We start from the raw sequence: 21,093 nt of genomic DNA, 5'->3' as shown, positions 1-21,093 counted from the left end.
TTGTGTTTTTCATGTCTGCAACATAAAGTGATCGATAAGAATCTGATAATCAGGCGTATCGGCGACTAAGACAGCAGGCCGAATCTCTTTTACTCAACGGCTCCGTCATGGAAGGAAGAAACGCCCTTTTTCTCGAAAAAGGAATATATTTTACTTGCAAGACAGTTGTAAATTTTCCGGGAAAGTACATTAGCCTGGAATATTATAACATATGTTTGAAAAAAAAATATTGTTCGAAAATAATAAAAAGCGTAATTTTTAGGTCATATGACCAAGCTTTTCATCATTAAATTAACAAAAGTAAAATGAACCAATGAAAAGTTTTATTAACAAGTCACATGACCTGTTATGCTTACGTTACGCGCTGCGCGCCGCGCCTCGGATCACTTCCGGGTGCGCTAACGCGGCGTGTCATAAAACGCATTACGCGACAACGTAGGTCAACAATATAGTCTAAATGTCTCCACCAACCAGCGTTCAGAACACAACCCCTTTCAGCAGTCCAAAAAGTTCTGTTAAATGACAACAGAGGGGACAGGCAACAAGAACCATCAGTCAAAGAGGGGAGGGCAAGTTCTTCTCTTCCGGGTCATGTTGGGGCGCTACCGGAACTGATCGAATTGGTAGTCTATAGTGTTTCTGGATGTTTCAGACTAAAGCTGGCGTCAGCATGAGACCACTACCATCTCGTAGCTCCGTCGTGGCCATTCCACGAGCAATCATGGCAGCCGCTCCCCACCAGAAGCCTGCGGGAGTCGGAGGCCCCCAAGACTTTTGTAGAATCTTCACGGCTGAGGGGACGCTTTTCGAGAATGGGACCCAAGGCCTAGCAGACAAGCGTCCGAGTTCCAAGGTGTCCCAGGGCCATTTTAGTAGACCAGGCCCAAAACCGAAGAGCCGGCCGCCATTTTGAGAGTCCTGTGGCAGCCGCCTATCGCTGCAGCGCAAGAGCGGGCGCATCTCAACTACATGGTGAGCGAGACGCTGTAGTCGCAAGAGCGGGCGGTAAACAGCTGAATGGCGGAAGAGGCACAGTGTAGCAAAAGCGGGCGGAATGGCAACTAAAACGATAAAGGGGCGCCCCACTACAGCTTGTCTTCAGGTCAAACGGATTGTGGGACAAGGTCCAGAATTGAAGAGTCATCAAAAGGCAAAAAGTTCCGCCGGACCCCGGGAGCCGGCCGCCTATGTCGGGGGCGATCTCAGGCTACACCAGTGCTATAAGACTTGGGGAGGGTGTCGGAGCCAAGCGTCTTCTCCGAGTCTATGGCCATCACACCGCCCCTCAGGGGCCTCCGTCAAGCTGTTTAGGAAGGTAACATATCACATTGTTTTCTAATGCAGTCAGGTCCACAAACGACACTCACTTACTTTGAGAATAGTGAAGCTGCAGTAGGTGGAAATAAGCTTCAGACAGTGTTACAAGCACTGCTCAGAACTCTTAACTATGGCACCCAACATCCAGAACTTATGCTATTTGAGAATGGTAGTGACATCGAAGCATCTCAGGGACCAAAACCATTAACGTACTTTCACGTATGAAAATCTTACTTGGGGAGGGGGCAGGAGTGAAGCGCCCCCTCCCAGTCAGCGCCACCACACCGTATGTTGAAAATCTGAAGCCATCGTTCTACAAAGTCAACCAAACTTGGATTGAAAAATCTAGAAAAATGTACAAACTGAAAACCAGTTTTGGTCTGCATAGCATCAGTAGCAACGCTTGAGTCAGCTTTGTGTCAAGCCGCCATTTTGATTCAACAAAGCACAGGCATTGAAAAAGGCTGAAATTCAGAACTCTAAACTATGGCACCCAACATCCAGGAGCTTGCCATCCGGATCTTGGAGCCTTGTGCTGTTTTCGATCTATTCACACATCGGTCCACTACTGACATCATCTTATAAACCAACGTTATGTAAATAGTTTTTTAATAAAATGTTTTACCCTGTTTCTTTGCTGGTGTGTTGTCTATATTTTTAATATTTGCATAGGGTTTGTCGTTATTTTGTGCGGGATGGGTGATGGAGCCGAGCTGTCTTGCAGCCCTCATGGTGTGGAGCTCAGTTCATCTCACTATTTTCGTATTTCTCATGAAGGGTTGTTCCTAATATTTCTATTTTAGCGAGGTCAAAAAGAGATCCAATTAGTGGCCTACTGATTTTGCTCGATTACTTTTATTTTTTTACACGATTTTTCACTATCTGCAAAGACTAAACAGAGTATTGCGACTTTGTGCTTGTTTGTAAATAGAGAATGATCCAAAGAGAACCAATTCTAAAACAGTAAATGCTTGGACAACAATCAATCAAATGGAGAGACAAGGAGGCACGACGGATTACAACGGTGGTAAAGGCCTGCGTTAACTACCCTTCAGTATCTGCAAAGAGAGAGTACTACTAAGACAAAAGAGGGGAGGGGGGGGGGGGTGCAGCGTTCAAAGCACATCAGCGTGCATAAATACGAAAATGTTTTTATCTATCACGTACTTGACATTTTAAAGCTTTTCATATTTGCTATTAAAAAACCAATGAAATTCACAGAAAAAACCATAGGTTATAGTGGATATATAGTTAGGAATTTGCATTTAGAAAACCTTGAAAATTCAATGAAAAAACCATTGGTTTTAGGCCATATATAGTTAGGAATTAGCATTTACAAAACCTTATTTTACTCGCATAAAACCATTGAAATTCCATATATTGTTAGAAGCGCTAACTATATATCGCGCACCCGCAATCCACTGCTGATGATGTCACATATTACATCATTCATGACATGGTCAGTGACATCACTGATGACATCACTGATGACATCTCAAATGACATCACTGATGACAACTCAAATGACATCACTGATGACATCTCAAATGACATCACTGATGACATCACTGATGACAACTCAAATGACATCACTGATGACATCTCATTTGTCATCACTGATCACATCACTTATGTGATAATACAATGAACCTCTTCAGACTCTAATATAACCTTACATACACTCAGTATAAACAGACACTCACAGACTGTCACTCATCCATGGAGTTACTCACACACCTAGTCAGTCATGCAAAGAATCAATCACACCTCCATTTCCTCAACTATAAAGTTATACACATCTTACTTATTCAAACATATAATAACACATATTTATTCTCTTATATAATCCCTGATACAAGCTCACAGTGATCGATACAGCCACTCACACATTCACTGGCTCTTATGTTCAGTTATTTATATATCTCAACTCTCACATGTATTGTGTTTTACATACGTACTTACTTGCACATGTAGCAATGAGAAATCCATTCACTCACCAACACACCCATGCATAGTCAACCGCCCATATAGCTGTTTCCACATGCACTCTTGAACTCATACTCCTAGTGAATCAACTGCTTACACATCTATGCACAGAGTCACGCACCTCCCAGCCACCCACACACACACTCAGCCTCCCATTCAAATACTTGGGCAACCAATCAATAACCCATATGGCCACTCTTATAGCTACTGATCAACACATGCAGCAGCTTACACAACAACAAACATACTGATGCACAAATTAAGACAGTTTAGTCACTAACCCATGCACTCAGTGAGACACATTTAATCACTCACTCATACAGTCAGTCATGCACCTACTAAATTCTTCATCCAGACACTTATACATCCACTCATTCTTCAATATGTGAAACATATTTAAACTTTACAGACACATACAATCACTGGATGTTGTGATCAGTGATGTCATCAGTGATGTCATTTGAGATGTCATCAGTGATGTCATCAGTGATGTCACTGACCATGTCATGAATGATGTAATATGTGACATCATCAGCAGTGGATTGCGGGTGCGCGATATATAGTTAGCGCTTCTAACTATATATGGAATTTCAATGGTTTTATGCGAGTAAAATAAGGTTTTGTAAATGCTAATTTCTAACTATATATGGCCTAAAACCAATGGTTTTTTCATTGAATTTTCAAGGTTTTCTAAATGCAAATTCCTAACTATATATCCACTATAACCTATGGTTTTTTCTGTGAATATATATATATATGAAAGAAAGGACTGCCGTGAGGCGTGCCAGCCAGTGTGCTGACCCATTGCGTGGGGAGGACTCCTGTAATACGATGCTGGCCACTGCAAAGAATGTTTCCAAAGCAAACCTCCCTCGATAAGAAGAAGCAGGAGCCCGGGGGGACAGCTTTATTTTCCGGAATACAGCTCCAGCGGTGGCGAATGCATTTCAGCTTTCGCCTTCTTCAGCGCCCCATACCAGGTAAGTAAGTCATTGTGCGTTCTTCCCTGCTGCCGTATGTGGTTGACATGGGTCCGCTCCTCTCCCTTACAATAACGTTCACCTGTTGCAGGCCGTTCGTTATACTGCGAACTGCAACTCCCATGATTCCTCATTGATACAGCAACACGGGTTGGTAAAAAATGAGGGGGAGAGTTGATGTTTAGACAGTTCTCTGTAGCGGAACCCCACTGAGGCAGGGCACGATGACACACTCTGCTGTTTCCAGGTCCCAAAGCCTCTCCTCGGGTCCCCTCATATCGCCACAGCCACCGGTGTTGCTCCCGTTGGGGAGAGACTGTTCAAGCCCCTGGACCCTCGAAGGAACGCTGCTATCGGAAATCGGGCTGGGAGCGGTGGGACGGCTGTCTCAGACCGAGCCCGTTGCCTGTTGCAGGTCTGCGTGCAAAGGAAAGTCCGGTAGAGGAGCATTCTTCGTGTTTGGCGGTCCTTCTACTTGGCGCTGGAAACCGTCTAACAGTGAGTACGCGAATACGCGTTTGTATTTGACGAAGGCACAATGTCAGCTGGCGCAAGGAGAGGGATGGAGGTGACTGCCCTCAATGTTTTTGACGACTCCCCGGCTGGGGGGTCGGTTGCAACAACTTCCACAGAACCAGTGGCAAGTGTAGGATCAAGTGTCCGTGATAAATTCAAACAACTGGAAAAGCTCACAAAACGTGAGCAGTCTAAGTGGTGGGAGCATCGCTCTTTGAGTCGTTATTTGGAGGTTAACCACATTCCACGAGGATTAAGAGTTATGTTGGCTCCCAGCTATGAACAACCAGACCCTGAAATGCTAAGGGAATGGGCCAAGTGTAACTTGTAGTCCTCTCGGAGGCTTGTGGAAATTTTGATTCGCTATGCAGATTCTGATCGCAAAAAAATCCAAATACAAATTGATGAACTTAATAATGAGATAGACAAATTGGGTGCAGATATGATAGCGGAATGCACCAAACTTAGAGAGGAGATGCTGGTGCGGGTGCAGAAGGAGGAAGATATCATCATCAAGAGGAAACAATATAAGTTTCAAAGAGACAAAAATGACTATTTACAGGGGCGCATTTTTACGTTTGCGCGTAAGTTGGATGCAATTAAAGCAGCAAAACCCAATTTGTCTCAAGTGACCTCCAACAATCATTTAGCACTGTCTTCTAGACTATCTCAAAGTTCGTCTAATGCAGAGCTAAGTTCAAACATGGATAGTGGTTCAGAGTCAGGAGCAAGCGCAGATAGATCACAATTGGGTTTTACCCGGCTTACCCTGGCACAGGAACTGGACTGTGTTCGGCAGGACAGACGAGATACTCTACGTCCCAGGATAAAGCCGCAACCATAAGCAAAAACCTCAACCGCAGGCGGAGAGAGCGAAGAAAAGCAAACACAAGGCGCCAAACTGAAATGGAAAAAACTAAACAAAAAATGGAACAACAAAAAACAATAACTGGTGGGGCAACAGCCGTGGATTGCGGTCTCTCAGTTATAAACCTAACCCCGACGAAACTATCGGATTCTGAATTGCACATTTTGTCGATGGGCTTATCTTTTTGCCCACCGAATGACTTCAATTACGCTGGGACACGAATAGACCTGCTCAAATTTACGCGCCAATTGAAGTTAAGAAAACATTTTTCCAATAGCAAGTCACGAAAAGGGTTTGAGATGAACGATAACCCCACAACTGGTTTGGGATTGGCAGTTAAGGATGCACCTCTTTTGCAAGATTTGGATGCACTGAGATTGGAACAATCAGTCTCGCAAAGTTTACAGGATATTCCTATTACAAACGCGAGCAGTCAATCCAAGTTCAAACCGCGTTCAACCTTCACACCTCTAATGACATTTGATAACATCGACATTTTTCATGAGGCAACAATCAAAGAGATCAAAGATCTATATGTTAAGACACTCAAAATCAACAAGCACAAAAACAGGCAGAATCAGATGTATTCTGATCTCGAGAGGAAAATCCAAAAAGATGGCAACATGATTGTCCGCCAATCGGACAAGGGTGGCAATGTCGTTTTGTGGCCGAGAAGTTTGTATCTGGAGGAAGCACTCCAGCAACTGAATGATAACAATTGCTACAAACATTGTGACGTGGGAGTGGTCAGGAAAGCACAATCTTCCTTGCTGATGGGTTGGCGATCATCAGGCCTTATCAGCATGGACGAATTAAAATTCTTGAAAAATTATCACCCTGTCACCCCAGTCCTTTACCTCATCCCCAAAGTCCACAAAGACGCTATCAAGCCTCCGGGGAGACCCATTATATCCGCATGTGGGGGTTTGCTGGAAAAAACTACAATCTATGTGGACTCTTTTTTACAGGAGTTCGTCTGTGGACTTCCATCTTACATCCAGGACTCGAGCGATTTTCTATGGAAGATCAAGGACATTGAATGGAGTCCGGAATACCTGTTGGTTACATTAGACGTTACATCGCTGTATACCAGCATAGTTCATTTGGATGGAGTGCGGGCAGTCCAATTCTATCTGGGGCAAAGACCGATTGAACTGTTAGAACATAACAAAATGCTTGTTTCCATGATCAGCTTCTGTCTACAAAACAACTATTTTATGTTCCACAACCAGCATTACCAGCAGGTGAGGGGTGTCGCCATGGGGGCCTGTTTCTCTCCCAGTTATGCCTGTTTACATATGGGCTACTGGGAGAGGCAGGTCCTCCTTGGCGAACACCGCGACATCTATATGGGGAACATCGTACGATGGTATGGATACATCGATGATGTTTTTCTAATATGGCAGGGGACATAGACAGAAGTTATCCAGTTCATCGATAAGTTAAATTGTAATAATTACAATTTGGCTTTCACCTCAGAAATTAGTCAAAGTAAAGCCCACTTCTTGGATGTCACGATCGAGGTTAATGAGGGCCATCTAGAAACAACCTTATACAGGAAACCCACTGCTGGCAACACTGTGCTTCATGCCAAGAGCCATCATCCACCTCTTTTGATGGGGAGATGCTCAGGATCAGACGGGTGTGTAGCACGGAGGCCCAATACAAGCAAGTCCAAGGGGCAAGCAAGCAAAGGTTCCTGGCTAGGGGATATAGTGAAAGCATTTTAGATGCTGCAATGATAAAAGCAAATTCTATATCCAGGGATGTTGCCCTTTTACATAAGAGGATTCAGAAACCCACAAATAATGTCGATAAACAACCTACTAGATTGATCTGGACCTTTAACAGGCAGCATGGGGCGTTAAGGAAGATCGTGAATAAACACTGGGATCTAGTAAGGTTTGATCCGGTAATTGGAGAACGCATGCCTAAGAAACCTGCAATCACATACAGGAAGGCACATTCTTTACAGGATGCTTTAGTGAAATCTAGCCCAGAAGTGAATGCGCCCAAGATCTGGCTTGCACGTAGCAAAGGGTTCAGGAAATGCTCAAGTTGTAAGGCATGCTTACACGGAGTCAGCAAAACTGAATACACCACTCCATTTTCAGTGACGCCTCGCAAAATCATGAAGCAGCTAACCTGTAAGAGCGAGTACATGGTATATGTGCTGGAGTGCCCGTGTGGCCTGCGTTATGTTGGGAGTACCAAACTGGCGGTTCACAAGAGGGTGCTCCAGCACATAAGAGCTATCAATACCAACGATGCCACGTACCCTGTCGCCAGGCATTTTAAGGAGTGTCACAGAAACAACAGTGCACTCCTTAGATATTTTGCAATTGACACAGTGGGTCCCCTGAGAAGAGGTGGAGACAGGGAAGGTATCCTCAGATCGTTAGAGACAAAATACATTATTGAGTTAAATAGCAAGTCTCCTTGGGGTCTGAATTCCACTGAAGATCTTTATAGGTGTCTTTAACATCTTAGATCATAAAGTGTTTTTGACGTCTGCTAATCTGTACACCCAAATACAGTAAAACATCTCAGCATGCTTGATATAGTTCAGGTTATCACTATTATGTATGCACGTCCCAAATTACTTGTCTTACAAAAGAAGGTATTCCTTGGCAGGTGGGGTCGTAACTTGCCTATGCAAACGGCTGGTTCTTGTTGGATAGTAAGATAATAACATCTATGTGTAGGTTGGGATCAGCTTACAATTTTTAAATATATTATTTATATGTTTTTTTTGGAAAACAATTTTCCAAAATTTTGCACATTCACTATTTTTATTTTTTATTAGGCATGAAATTGGACATTATATATGCGACTATTTGGATTGTTTTCTCATTGACTGAGGCACTTTTGATAAACATTTGTTTTGCCGTATTTATACAGTGATTAGTGAACGTACACAGTCTATGCAGCTTGATGAGAAACCAGTAATGGCAAATATGTTTTTTTTTTCATTATTTGAGTAATTGGATTATCCAGTCAACAAGCTTTTCCGAAAAATAGTTTTCGATAATGATGATGTAACCTGGCATTTTTTCGTGTCTTAAAAATATAAATGATATGAATTTTAACAGGTTCCAATTGACAATGCCCAAGTCGCTCTCAACTAAATGAAGTGTTATAATTGTTGGGGATTATCCCGGGAGTTGTAACAATGAAGTTTGTCTTCTATATCAATTTTTGAAGACTAGCTTGTGTCCAATCGAATTTTGTAAAATTTTAGCACTTGCACTTTAAATTCAGATCGCGCTCTCCATGTGTCATGTGACCAAGGCCTCTGTGCAGGCCGAAACGTTATGCTGAAGGTGCCGATTAAATAAGGAAACTCACCTGAATTTTGGGTCTCGTGCTCTTTGCTGCAGCGGCGCCTAGGAACTTGTGGAAGTGCCCTCCAGTGCTGAGCGTTTTGAACATTATATATATATATATATATATATATATATATATATATATATATATATATATATATATATATATATATATATATATATATATATATATATGAAAGAAAGGACAAGATTGCCGTGAGGCGTGCCAGCCAGTGTCCTGGCCCATTGCGTGGCGAGGACTCCTGTAATACAATGCTGCCCACCGCAAACAATGTTCCCAAAGCAAACCTCCCTCGATAAGAAGAAGCAGGAGCCCGGGGGGACAGGTTGGAAAAGCTTTATTTTCCGAAATACAGCTCCAGCGTTGGCGAATGCATTTCGGCTTTCGCCTTCCTCAGCGCCCCATACCAGGTAAGTGAGTCATTGTGCGTTCTTCCCTGCTGCCGTAAATGGTTGACATGGGTCCGCTCCTCTCCCTCATGAAACGCGTCGGGCTGCAAATATTTTGTTGGACAGGGCTGTCCTGTCATCACACTTCTTCCATTTAAGATTTAAGGCTGATTTTACCTGGTGCTGGGCCTTTACTACAGCCGGCAACTCTTTTCTCTATGTCTAGCGGCTAGCCTGAGCCGTGGTAAAGAGCCCTACTGTTGCTCTTCGACAGTCCTGCTGGTACGCCACTGGCGCAACCGCAAGGGACACCAGGCACCGTATTGGAGGGAAAAAAAGCCAAAATGACACACGTCAGCTCCTCACAATAATCCACTTTGATACAATTTTGTGCATTGTGAACTGACCCAGCACGTCAGCTCACTTGAGAAAAATTTGAGCACTACAACTACCACAGATCTTAGCCGTGACCACGCCCAGTGGGCGGGAACTTTTCAACATAAGCAGTGCCAAAAAAATTGCCGTGTGCGGTGCAGTTTGGCAGAGAGCCCCTGATGAAGTGATGAACTCATGAAACGCGTCGGGGTGCAAAGATTTTGTTGGACAGGGCTGTCCTGTCATCACACTCCTTCCATTTAAGATTTAAGGCTGATTTTACCTGGTTCTGGGCCTTTACTACAGCAGGCAACTCTTTTCTCTATGTCTAGCAGCTAGCCTGAGCCGCGGTAAAGAGCCCTACTGTTGCTCCTCGACAGTCCTGCTGGTACGCCACAGGCGTAACCGCGACGGACACCAGGCGCCGTATTGGAGGGAAAAGAAGCTGAAATGACACACGTCAGCTCCTCACAACAATCCACTTGTATACAATTTTGTGCATTTTGAACTGACCCAGCATGGCAGCTCACTCGAAAGAAATCGAGCACTACAAGTACCACAGACCTTAGCAGCGACCATGCTCAGTGGGCGGGAACTTTTCAACATAAGTGTAGGAGAGTAGGGTCTGCTATCCTATGGTCACCCCAAATTTTTGCTTTTTGCTTCACTGGTTTATGACTTAATGTGGCTGTGGGCCTGCTAATCAGACCCACAGCCTGCTGTTCGTTCTCTCTCTAAATTACTGCCAATGCACCCTAGGTGCATTACGAATTGGAACTGGTTCACCTTATTGGCCCCTGTAACAGTGTACCCTAGGTACCCAGGGCATACGTGTTTCCAAGGCCTACCAGGGGCTGCAGCATGTATTGTGCCACCCCTGGCCTGGCCTCCATATTTGACACAACTGGCTGATCACTCAGCTGGGGTAAGTTGGTGTAATCACCTCTTACTTAGATATAGTATCCCTATCTCTAACCTTAACTGGACACATATGTTCCTATCAGCCACTCCTATGGAAGGCCTCATCAATCCTGGAGGCAGAGTACTTGGAAATATGTGAGATGGTGCTCTAGCATGAGCTGAGCCTGTCTGCAGCTGTCGGGAACCACTCCCTTAGCTGTTCCTGGATATTGCCAGACCATATACTCTTAAGTGCATTATAATCCTCGCGGTTATATGCTAAATTTGGTTTGGCTTTATCAAAACATGTCGAGTAAGGCATCATAGGATTTGGAATACTATCCCCTCAACAGTTCTGTCAACGGGGATAGCATTCCACCCTTCTAGAGGGACATGACATGTGTGTAGCCTTAACCCCGGTTAAAGTTAACCAGAGCCTCAGCGTCACAAAATGGACGCTGCTACCACTGACACAAGTCTGACCTCCTGCTGCTGGGAGTCCTTCCAGTGAGGGAGGCTTGGACAAAGGGTTTCCTGCCTTGGGAGGTGCGAGCACCACCCCAGACAAGATTTTGTGTATTGGGTAGGACAGGGCTGAATAGATTGAGACATGCCCGGGGCACACAAGGAGTCCCCGTGCATAAGCCAGTCCAAACCGGTCCTGGGACTTTCCAGACCCAGGCCTGGCGAGGAGCTGGACAAAGGAAAGGGGGTGTAACCGCCCCCCTTCCTGGTCCCACCCAGAGGAGGGACCTAGCAGGTGATCCACCCCTCAGATTGGGAATAAGAGTGGGAGCAGTGCCAGAGCACCTCAGATCATCCTGAATCAACTTGAAACTAAGAAGACGACTGGACTTCGACATTCTGCTGCTCAGAAGACTGAAGAGTATCTCCCTTGTGGCCTAGGAGTGGCCACCCTGTGAACACAGGTACCAACCAGCACCTCGATGTCTGCTTTGCCGCCGCCTCCCGCCGGAGCCCGAGCCCAGAGCCTGACAAGACCCAGACTCCAAGACTTCTCACAGCCCGATCCACAGTCCCTGCAAAGAAGGGACCCGTGGAGGCACCGAGAGACGTGGGACCGGACCTCTTGGAAGACACCCGAAGAGCTGACTGCGCAGCATCCCAGGCACCCTCGACGTTGTGCTTTGGGGACTGAGAACCCCCACCACCGAGCAGCCCTTACACCGAAGATCAGCCCCCCAGCATCTCCACGATCTGCGCGGGGCCCTTTTGCATTGTGCTTGTGATCGACTCCTGGACGTCCTCAATCCCTCGTGTCCACGTGGCTGCAGAGAGAAGCTACACCTCATCGCCTGTTTGCACCCGACACTGCCTGGTTCCAATCTGGTTCCACGGTAGTCACTGGCTAGTGACTTTGAACATTGTCCCCTCTGCTTTCAGGTCTTCACAACTTCAGATCCACCCTTGGATCCACCGGAACTCTTCACATCGAGCCGCCTGCAGCATCTTCAGCTCCAAGCACCATCGACCAGCGTGACGAAACCCGACACTACTTCGACCCTATGCACCCTCGTCCTGTGGGTGAGGTAACTCAGCAACGCCGGTGTTCCCACACTGGTACACACATCTAGGGCCTGTGTCTTAAGTTTCAGCTTTCTAGGCCACTTGGAAGGTTCCTAACTAACTAACTTTATAACTTTTATGCACCAAAGACATTGCATTGGTGAGTGCGTGCACTTTAAACACTGCACTCGAGTCCCGCGGGCCTTTCCCGACTTAGTCACTGCTAGTCCCAAACAGCTCCAGCGATTCCCAAGGCCCTAGGCCTGTTTCCTTTTCGATTGGTATCTCTTATACCACTTTCTTAATATATGGTTTAGGTGGCCAATAGGGCTCATCCATATTGTGCAACTTTTGTGTATTTCTAAACTGTGTTTTGTTTAACGCTTGTGCTTCTGTGCTCATAAAGAGTTCAGGGGATATTTGTAGTTAATAAATATAGATATATTTTCAATATATATCTGTGTGGTGTCCTTTCATGTGGTATTCAAGGGGGTTGTGTATGGTAATACAGCTGGCTTCACAAGCCTTTCAGAGTTTAGCCTAAGACTGCTTTGTCCACGTTACCACTAGGATAACTGGTCTATAAGGTTGACTTACAACCGATCATCATAAGGGTTGCTTGGCATGGTACAAGGTGATCACTAGAATTAGTGAGCATCACATACCAGGCCAACTTCTCACAATAAGCAGTGCCCAAAAAATTGCCATGTGCAGTGCAGTTTGGCAGAGAGCCCCTGATGAAGTGATGAACTCATGAAACGCGTCGGGCTGCAAAGATTTTGTTGGACAGGGCTGTCCTGTCATCACGCTCCTTCCATTTAAGATTTAAGGCTGATTTTACCTGGTGCTGGGCCTTTACTACAGCAGGCAACTCTTTTCTCTATGTCTAGCGGCTAGCCTGAGCCGCAGTAAAGAGCCCTACTGTTACTCCTCGACAGCCCTGCTGGTACGCCACCGGCGCAACTGCGAGGGACACCAGGCGCCGTATTGGAGGGAAAAGTAGCCGAAATGACACACGTCAACTCCTCACAACAATCCACTTGGATACAATTTTGTGCATTTTGAACTGACCCAGCACGGCAGCTCACTCGAGAATAATTGCGCACTACCAGTACCACAGACCTTAGCGGCAACCACGCCCAGTGGGCGGGAACTTTTCAACATAAGCAGTGCCCAAAAAATTGCCTTGTGCGGTGCAGTTTGGCAGAGAGCCCCTGATGAAGTGATGAACTCATGAAACACGTTGGGCTGCAAACATATTGTTGGACAGGGCTGTCCTGTCATCACGCTCCTTCCAATTAAGATTTAAGGCTGATTTTACCTGGTGCTGGGCCTTTACTACAGCAGGCAACTCTTTTCTCTCTCTCTCTCTCTCTCTCTCTCTCTCTCTCTCTCTATATATATATATATATATATATATATATATATATATATATATATATATATATATATATATATATATATATATATATATGAACAGGAAGGGAGCTGCTTGGGCCCCCCTCCCATGGCCAATTCCTGCCCCAGGGACCCCATCCCCCGGGGCATGGCCACATATATTTTTTTTATAGAGGGGGCTGCATGGCTCCCCTCCTGAGGTCTCTATTGACCCCATTTTTTAATTTCTATTTGTTGGGAGGGGTGTCACGTGTCTCCCCTCCCTGGCCACTTCTAGCCCCAGGGACACCATCGCCCTATCAATTGGGGACCGGGGGGAGCCCCAATGCCCCCACAGTCCTGCCAGCTCCCCCCGTCCTGCAGTAGCTGTCATTGCTTTTTCACACGGGGGCTGCTGACATGCAGCTCCCCTTGTGGAAAAGCAATTCTGCTTTGCTTCATTGAAGCGAGAGCAGGTTTCAATGAGGAAAGCAGTTTGCAATGACAGGATGTCAGTCGCACGGCTCCAGCTCTGTCATTGCAAACAGTAGTGTCCTGGGGTGTGCACCCCGTGACACTGCAGGAGCTGGCTTTGGGATGTAGTGGTCACTAAGGCCATCAAGGGATTCAGGAGGGGGGCCGTGCAGCCTCCCTCCCAACGTGTGCACAGCCCCAGGGTGGTGGTGGTCCCCAGGGTTCGGGGTCCATACGGACCCCCGTATTTAAATACTTAATGCCCCGGGGAGGTAGCGGTACCCGGGACATGTGGAGGGGCTTGAGCCCCCTTTCACAGGTTCTTATTTTTTTTTAAAACAAGCCCCGGCGGGTGGCGGTCACCGGGGCTGCGGGGGAACCATGTGCCCCGCAAATATATTTTAAAAGCCCCAGGGGTGGCGATTCCCGGGGCTTGGGGGTCCTTGGAATCTCGCTGATTTACTTTTAAAAAATGACTTTTTTGGCCCTGGGGGCCCTTTGGGACCCCTTGAGCAGGCCTAGGGGGTCAGGGTGTTTCTACCCTGCCCCCTTTTCTATTTTGTCACCTTTGTTTCCCTGTTTTCTTGTGACTCGGTTCTACTGAGTCACAAGATGGCTGCCAACACTTCCTGGTTTGGAGTGTTGACAGCCAATTAGAATAAAGCTCATGGTCGGGAGGGTCCGCTGATCCACCACGCCTCTAGATATCGAAACTTTTATTTTTTTATTTTCTCAGCAACTGCTGAACGGATTTACACCATTTAAAAAAGAGGACGCTTTCTGCACCAAGCACTACCTTTTTGCCAAATTTGTTGTAAGTCCATTTAACAGTTCAAGCTATAGGCGTGTCTAAAATTTCGTATGGGGAATTTATTTTCTGACAACTTTTTTAAAATTTCTCAGGAACTACTGAATGTCTTTACACCATTCAACAATAAGAATTCTTTCTGAAACAAGGGCTACCTTTTTGCGAAATTTGGTTTAATTCCGTTCAGCAGTTCAGGCTGCAGCCGTGTCTAAAGTTTCCTATGAAAAATAACATGGAGGAAACATGTTTTGGGACCCCCCTTTTTTCTCGGACCCCGCTTACTGAATCACTCTGAAACTTTCAAGATAGGAGCTGACCGGAACACCCCACTACTTTTGAGAATTTCATGAAGATTTTTCAACCGGAGCTAAAGTTATTGAGAAAAGAAAAAACGCTGATCCTATGGAAACTAGGTCCTAACTAAACTATCTACAGGTAACCACCAGTAGATTATATATATATATATATATATATATATATATATATATATATATATATATATATATATATATATATGTTTCCAAAGCAAACCTCCCTCGATAAGAAGAAGCAGGAGCCCGGGGGGACAGGCTGGAAAAGCTTTATTTTCCCGAATACAGCTCCAGCGGTGGCGAATGCAAACAGCATATCACAGACTGAGGGAAGACGCACGCAGAGAGTGTGACCAGTGGTTTTACTACATATTATTATTATATGGTATGGGTTCCGTAAACGAATTGAGGAGCCATGCATTTTAAATGTCTTTATTTATTGTGAGATACATATATTTTTATACTGAGATGTATGGATATATATTTTTTTACTAATATGAAGATGTACATATATGATATAATTTGTATATAAGTATGATTTTACTTGTACAGTCCACTGGAGTTTCCATATATTCCCTTTGCAGTACATACATTGTGCGTTACATAGTCTGTTTTTCAGTTCTATTCTTGTAATGTCACAGCGGTTTTCAATTTTGTGTTACCTTGCACTTTAAATTTGGCACTGGTCCGTGAGTAACGCGTCATGTGATCAAGGTCCAGGTCGGACCGAAACGCGTCATGGCGGCATACTGATGCGGGGCGAAAAAACTTTTAATAAATAGGAAATAGCACGAAGAAATTGGGTCCGCGTTGTCTATCTGAGTCCCTGGTTTGCTGACTGGATTCTGCAAAGATAGAGTACTGGAATATATATATATATATATATATATATATATATATATATATATATATATATATATATATATATATGTTTCCAAAGCAAACCTCCCTCGATAAGAAGAAGCAGGAGCCCGGGGGGACAGGCTGGAAAAGCTTTATTTTCCCGAATACAGCTCCAGCGGTGGCGAATGCATTTCGGCTTTCGCCTTCCTCAGCGCCCCATACCAGGTAAGTGAGTCATTGTGCGTTCTTCCCTGCTGCCGTAAATGGTTGACATGGGTCCGCTCCTCTCCCTTACAATAACGTTCACCTGTTGCAGGCCGTTCGTAATACTGCGAACTGCCACTCCCATGATGCCTCATTGATACAGCAACACAGGTCGGTAAAAAATGAGGGGGAGAGTTGATGTTTAGACAGTTCTCTGTAGCGGAACCCCACTGAGGCAGGGCCCGATGACACACTCCGCTGTTTCCAGGTCCCAAAGCCTCTCCTCGGGTCCCCTCATATCGCCACAGCCACCGGTGTAAGGAGTCCAATATGCAGGGGCTCGATGCGGGAAGCAAACTGCCACGAAAGAGGTGCAATACCTCAACTGCAAACGTTCTCCTACTCCAGGGATAGTTGTCCTTGGGGGCCAACTATCCCTCTTGTTACCTCCAGTAAGTCCCACACAATGGGATTGCTAAGACGATTTCAGAGGCCATGGTCCCCTTTTTCTACCACTCTGCAATCGTGCCTCGTGGCAGACTATGGGATTGGGGATGAAGTCCAATTTAGTCATGAGGGAGGTTCGGGCCAAAGAATCCCTCCTGGTACCTCCTGTAAGCGGAATTCCTAAGCATCGGTTGGACGCCCAGCACCCTTTCTCCATCACTCTGCAAACGTGCCAACTAGTTAAAGTACTATATTTCTGCACCTCTGACTAAGAGGTAGTTTTAATTCCCATGCCCTGTTATGTACTTTACAGAGGAGGTCATGCTAATCACAGGGGTATACACATAGTGTTCACTATGTAGTAGGTATGTGTTTTCACTATATTCTAAGTGTCTTTTAGCATAACAGTGGCTCTAGGTCTGGTTAGTCAGAGTCAGTTAGCAACAGTACCCGTCTAAAAAAGTTGTGGGAACAGGATAATTTTGCAGCAAGGCCTCTTTCTGCTCCTCTGTTGGTTCTTTCTGCACATGTCTTGCTTTTTCCTGCACTTTTCTTCGCCTTTGTGGACTTCTGTTGCTTCTTTCTACATTTCCTTTGCTTCGCTCTGTGAGTTTTTAGTTCTTTCTTCACATGTCCTACCTCTGTAGACATAGTTAGAAACTAGCATTTAAAAAACCTTAGAAATTCACCTAAAAAATCATAGGTTTCAGGCACGTTATAGTAAGAAATTAGCATTTAAAAAACCTTTGAAATTCACTGAAAAAAACAATAGGATTCAGGCACGTTATAGTTAGAAATTAGCATTTAAAAAACCTTAGAAATTCACTGAAAAAAACATAGGTTTCAGGGGCATTATAGTTAGCTGGACAGTTTACTAGTACAAAACCAGTGAAATTCCACTTTTTTTTAAAAAACCTTTATTTGCGATATGCACAGTACACAGCGTCTGCCTACAACCCATTCGGGCCGGCCACTATGACAATAAACATCTGGATACCAGATATATAGGCAGTAAATCTAGGACAATGAATAGCAGCTTAATGGTGTACCGGCACCAGAACACAGAAAAATCAACGGATAAAACAGGTTTCGTTTTATAATTTTGATGAAAAAATATAACAAACACACCACACAATCACATGGTAGGAGCGATTCTAAGGGCTCATGGGGAGAGGGCAAGGAGATCAGACTCTAAAGAATATTGCTACATATGTCCAGGGACGGGGGATGGTGAAAGGAGTTACGCAGGATATCACTATAGACAATCATCTGGAACGTCAACTACGGGGACGAAGGAACATCAATAGTATACTCAAGTGGAGGAGTGCAGATATCTCCACGATACGCATTCCACTGGGACCATATCCTGCCCCACTTCCTAGGACGGCCTCGGGCCTCATAGACCGTCTTCTCCCAAAACATGCACCAGTCCATGTTCTCCTTCCAAGCTGTTATCCCAGGCGGCCCATGGGAACCCCAGAGTTGAGCTATGTCCCTCTTGGCAACCATGTTACCAAGAGTGACCCAGAAAGTCTGAGCAACAGTACAGTCGGTAGGCTCCCAGACGTTAAGCAGGCAACGACGAGCCTCAGGCAAAAGAGCGACCCCGGTGACCCGTCCCTTAATATCATGCACACTGGACCAAAAAGCGGATACCACAGGACATTCCCAAATAATGTGCGGAAAGGTACCATTCATGCCACAACCACGCTTACACAAGCCGTTGATCGAGTAACCCATTCGCACTAGTCGCGTACCAGTCATGTAAACTCGATGGAGGATCTTCAGTTGCACAAAACGAAGGCGAGCTGGAATGGCCACCTCCTTAGGAGAGGTGATAGCCATCTGCCAATCCTCGTCGTCTAATTCCAGGCCGTCCGCGGTCCACGAGGCCCTAAGCCGCACGAGGAGGTCAGCCCTGGTGTCTATAAGTTTTTTATAAATCAAGGAAATCATGCTGTCAGGCACGTGGCCATCCAGAATCCGGTCCTCGAGCGGCGACGACTGGGGGATCTCCGTCCCCGGAGGGAAAACGGAGGTCAAAGCATGGCGCATGAAATTCCACTTTTATGGTTAGTTCAGCTAACTATACCTTGTGCCCCTGCAATGCACTGCTGATGATGTCACATATTCTATCACTCATGACATGGTCAGTGACATCACTGATGACATCACTGATGACATCTCAAATGACATCACTGATGACATCATCCATGTGATAATTTCATGCATATTCTCACACCCTAATATACTTTTTGATATACCCACTCTAAATTACAGACTGCCATTCTCAAAACCATAGACACTCCAACACCAATAACTACATACCCACTCACTGATTCTTAGGTCTACACACATATCCGCTCACTCACCCGTACGTATATATAAACAGAAAGGATGGCACACTTCTAAGATTGGTTTCAGAGTTGCTTTATTTTCACCACCATTAGTGGTGGTGAAAATAAAGCAACTCTGAAACCTATCTCTGGAGTGCGGCATCCTTTCTGTTTCTGAATTTAACCCACGGGCAGGGCCGAGTCGGTCAACAGACGTGCGCAGCACTACCGAGGTAGTGCTCGTGACGGCCATAGGCCGACAGGCACACCTAAGGGGTTAAATATTGGGTAAGGATTTCACCCATAGGTGCTTACTGGAGGTAGCTGGTGGGCTAATTGGCCCCCAGGGACCCTCAGGACTCAAGGGGATGTAATCCCCCAATTTACAACGCTCCAGGGAGCCCGTTTGCACAGTGGTGCAGGGAGGGGATGTGGCCTAATGTGACAAACTCACCCTGTGGTGGGTTTTAAGTTGGGGGATTGAATCTTGAGGGTTCCTGGGGGACAACTAGACCACAAGGTACATCCAGTAAGCGCCTGGGAGCTGCTTCGCAGAGAGGTAATCCAAGGCCACACCCCCTTTTTACACCACTCTGCAACGCAGCTCTGTGGTGCTTACTGGAGGTAGCTGGTGGGCTAGTTGGCCCCCAGGGACCCTCAATCCTCAAGGGGACTTAAACTCCCCATTTACAATGCACCAGGGGGTGCGTTTGCACAGTGGTGCTGGGAGGGGGCATGTCCTGATGTGACAAGTGTGCAAACACGCCCTGTGATGCGTTTTAAGTTGGGGGATCAAGTCCCCTTGAATCTTGAGGGTCCCTGGGTGCCAACTAGCCCACCAGGTACCTCCAATATGCACCAGGAAGCTGCATTGCAGAGAGGTGTTCAGAGGCCACGCCCCTTTTTACACCACTCTGCAAAGCAGCTTTGTGGTGCTTACTGGAGGTAGCTGGTGGGTTAGTTGGCCCCCAGGGACCATCAGGACTCAAGTAGAATTAATCCCCCAACTTATAAAGGCGCCATGGGCTGCGTTTGCACAATGGTGAAGGGAGGGCCTGGCCTGACATAGCAAGTGTGCAACGCACCACCTGGCACATTGTTAATTGGGGATTAAGTCCTCTTGAATACTTAGGGTCCCTGGGGGCAAACTAGTCCACCAGGTACTTCCAGTATACGCCAGGGAGCAGCGTTGCAGAGAGGTGTTTAGAGGCCACCCCCTTTTTTACACCTCTCTGCAACGCAGCTCTCTGGCGCTTACTGAAGGTAGCTGGTGGGCTAGTTGGCCCCCAGGTACCCTCAGGAATCAAAAGGATTTAATCCTCCAATTTACAATGCACCAGGGGGCGTGTTTGCACAGTGGTGCAGCCAGGGGGCATGGCCTGATGTGACAAGTGTGCAAACATGTGGCTCATTTTAAATTGGGGGATTAAGTCCCCTTGAATCATGAGGGTCCATGGGGGAAAACTAGCCCACCAGGTACCTCCAGTAAGCACCAGGGACCTATATTGCAGAGAGGTGTTCATGGACCACACCCCTTTTTACACCTCTCTGCAACGCAGCTCTGTAGTGCTTACTGGAGGTACCTGGTGGGCTGGTAGGTCCCCAGGGACCATCAAGACTCAAGGGGAATTAATCCCCCAACTTGAAACCTGCCAGGGGGCGTGTTTGCACAGTGGTGAAAAGAGGAGGTCGGGCCTGACATAGCAAGTCTGCAAGCACACCCCCTGGCACATTGTAAGTTGGGGGATTACATCCCCTTCAATTCTGAGGGTCCCTGGGGTTGAATTATCCCACCAGTTACTTCCAATATGCGCCAGGGAACTGTGTTGCAGAGAGACGTTGAGTGGCCACGCCCCTTTTTACACCTCTCGGCAATGCAGCTCTGTGGCGCTTACTGGAGGTAGCTGGTGGGCCCCTATGGACCCTCAGAACTCAGGGGGATTTAATCCCCCAATTTATAATGCGCCAGGGGGCGCATTTGCACAGTGGTGCAGGGAGGGTGTGTGGCCTGATGTGACAAGTGTGAAAACACGCACTGTGGTGCGTTTTAAGTTAGGGGATTAAGTCCCCTTGAATCCTGAGGGTCC

The sequence above is a fragment of the Lissotriton vulgaris genome, chromosome 5, assembly GCF_964263255.1.
Source record: "Lissotriton vulgaris chromosome 5, aLisVul1.2, whole genome shotgun sequence".
Taxonomy (NCBI): Eukaryota; Metazoa; Chordata; class Amphibia; order Caudata; family Salamandridae; genus Lissotriton; species Lissotriton vulgaris.
The sequence above is the reverse complement of the archived record's forward strand: the minus strand, read 5'-3'. Positions refer to the sequence as shown.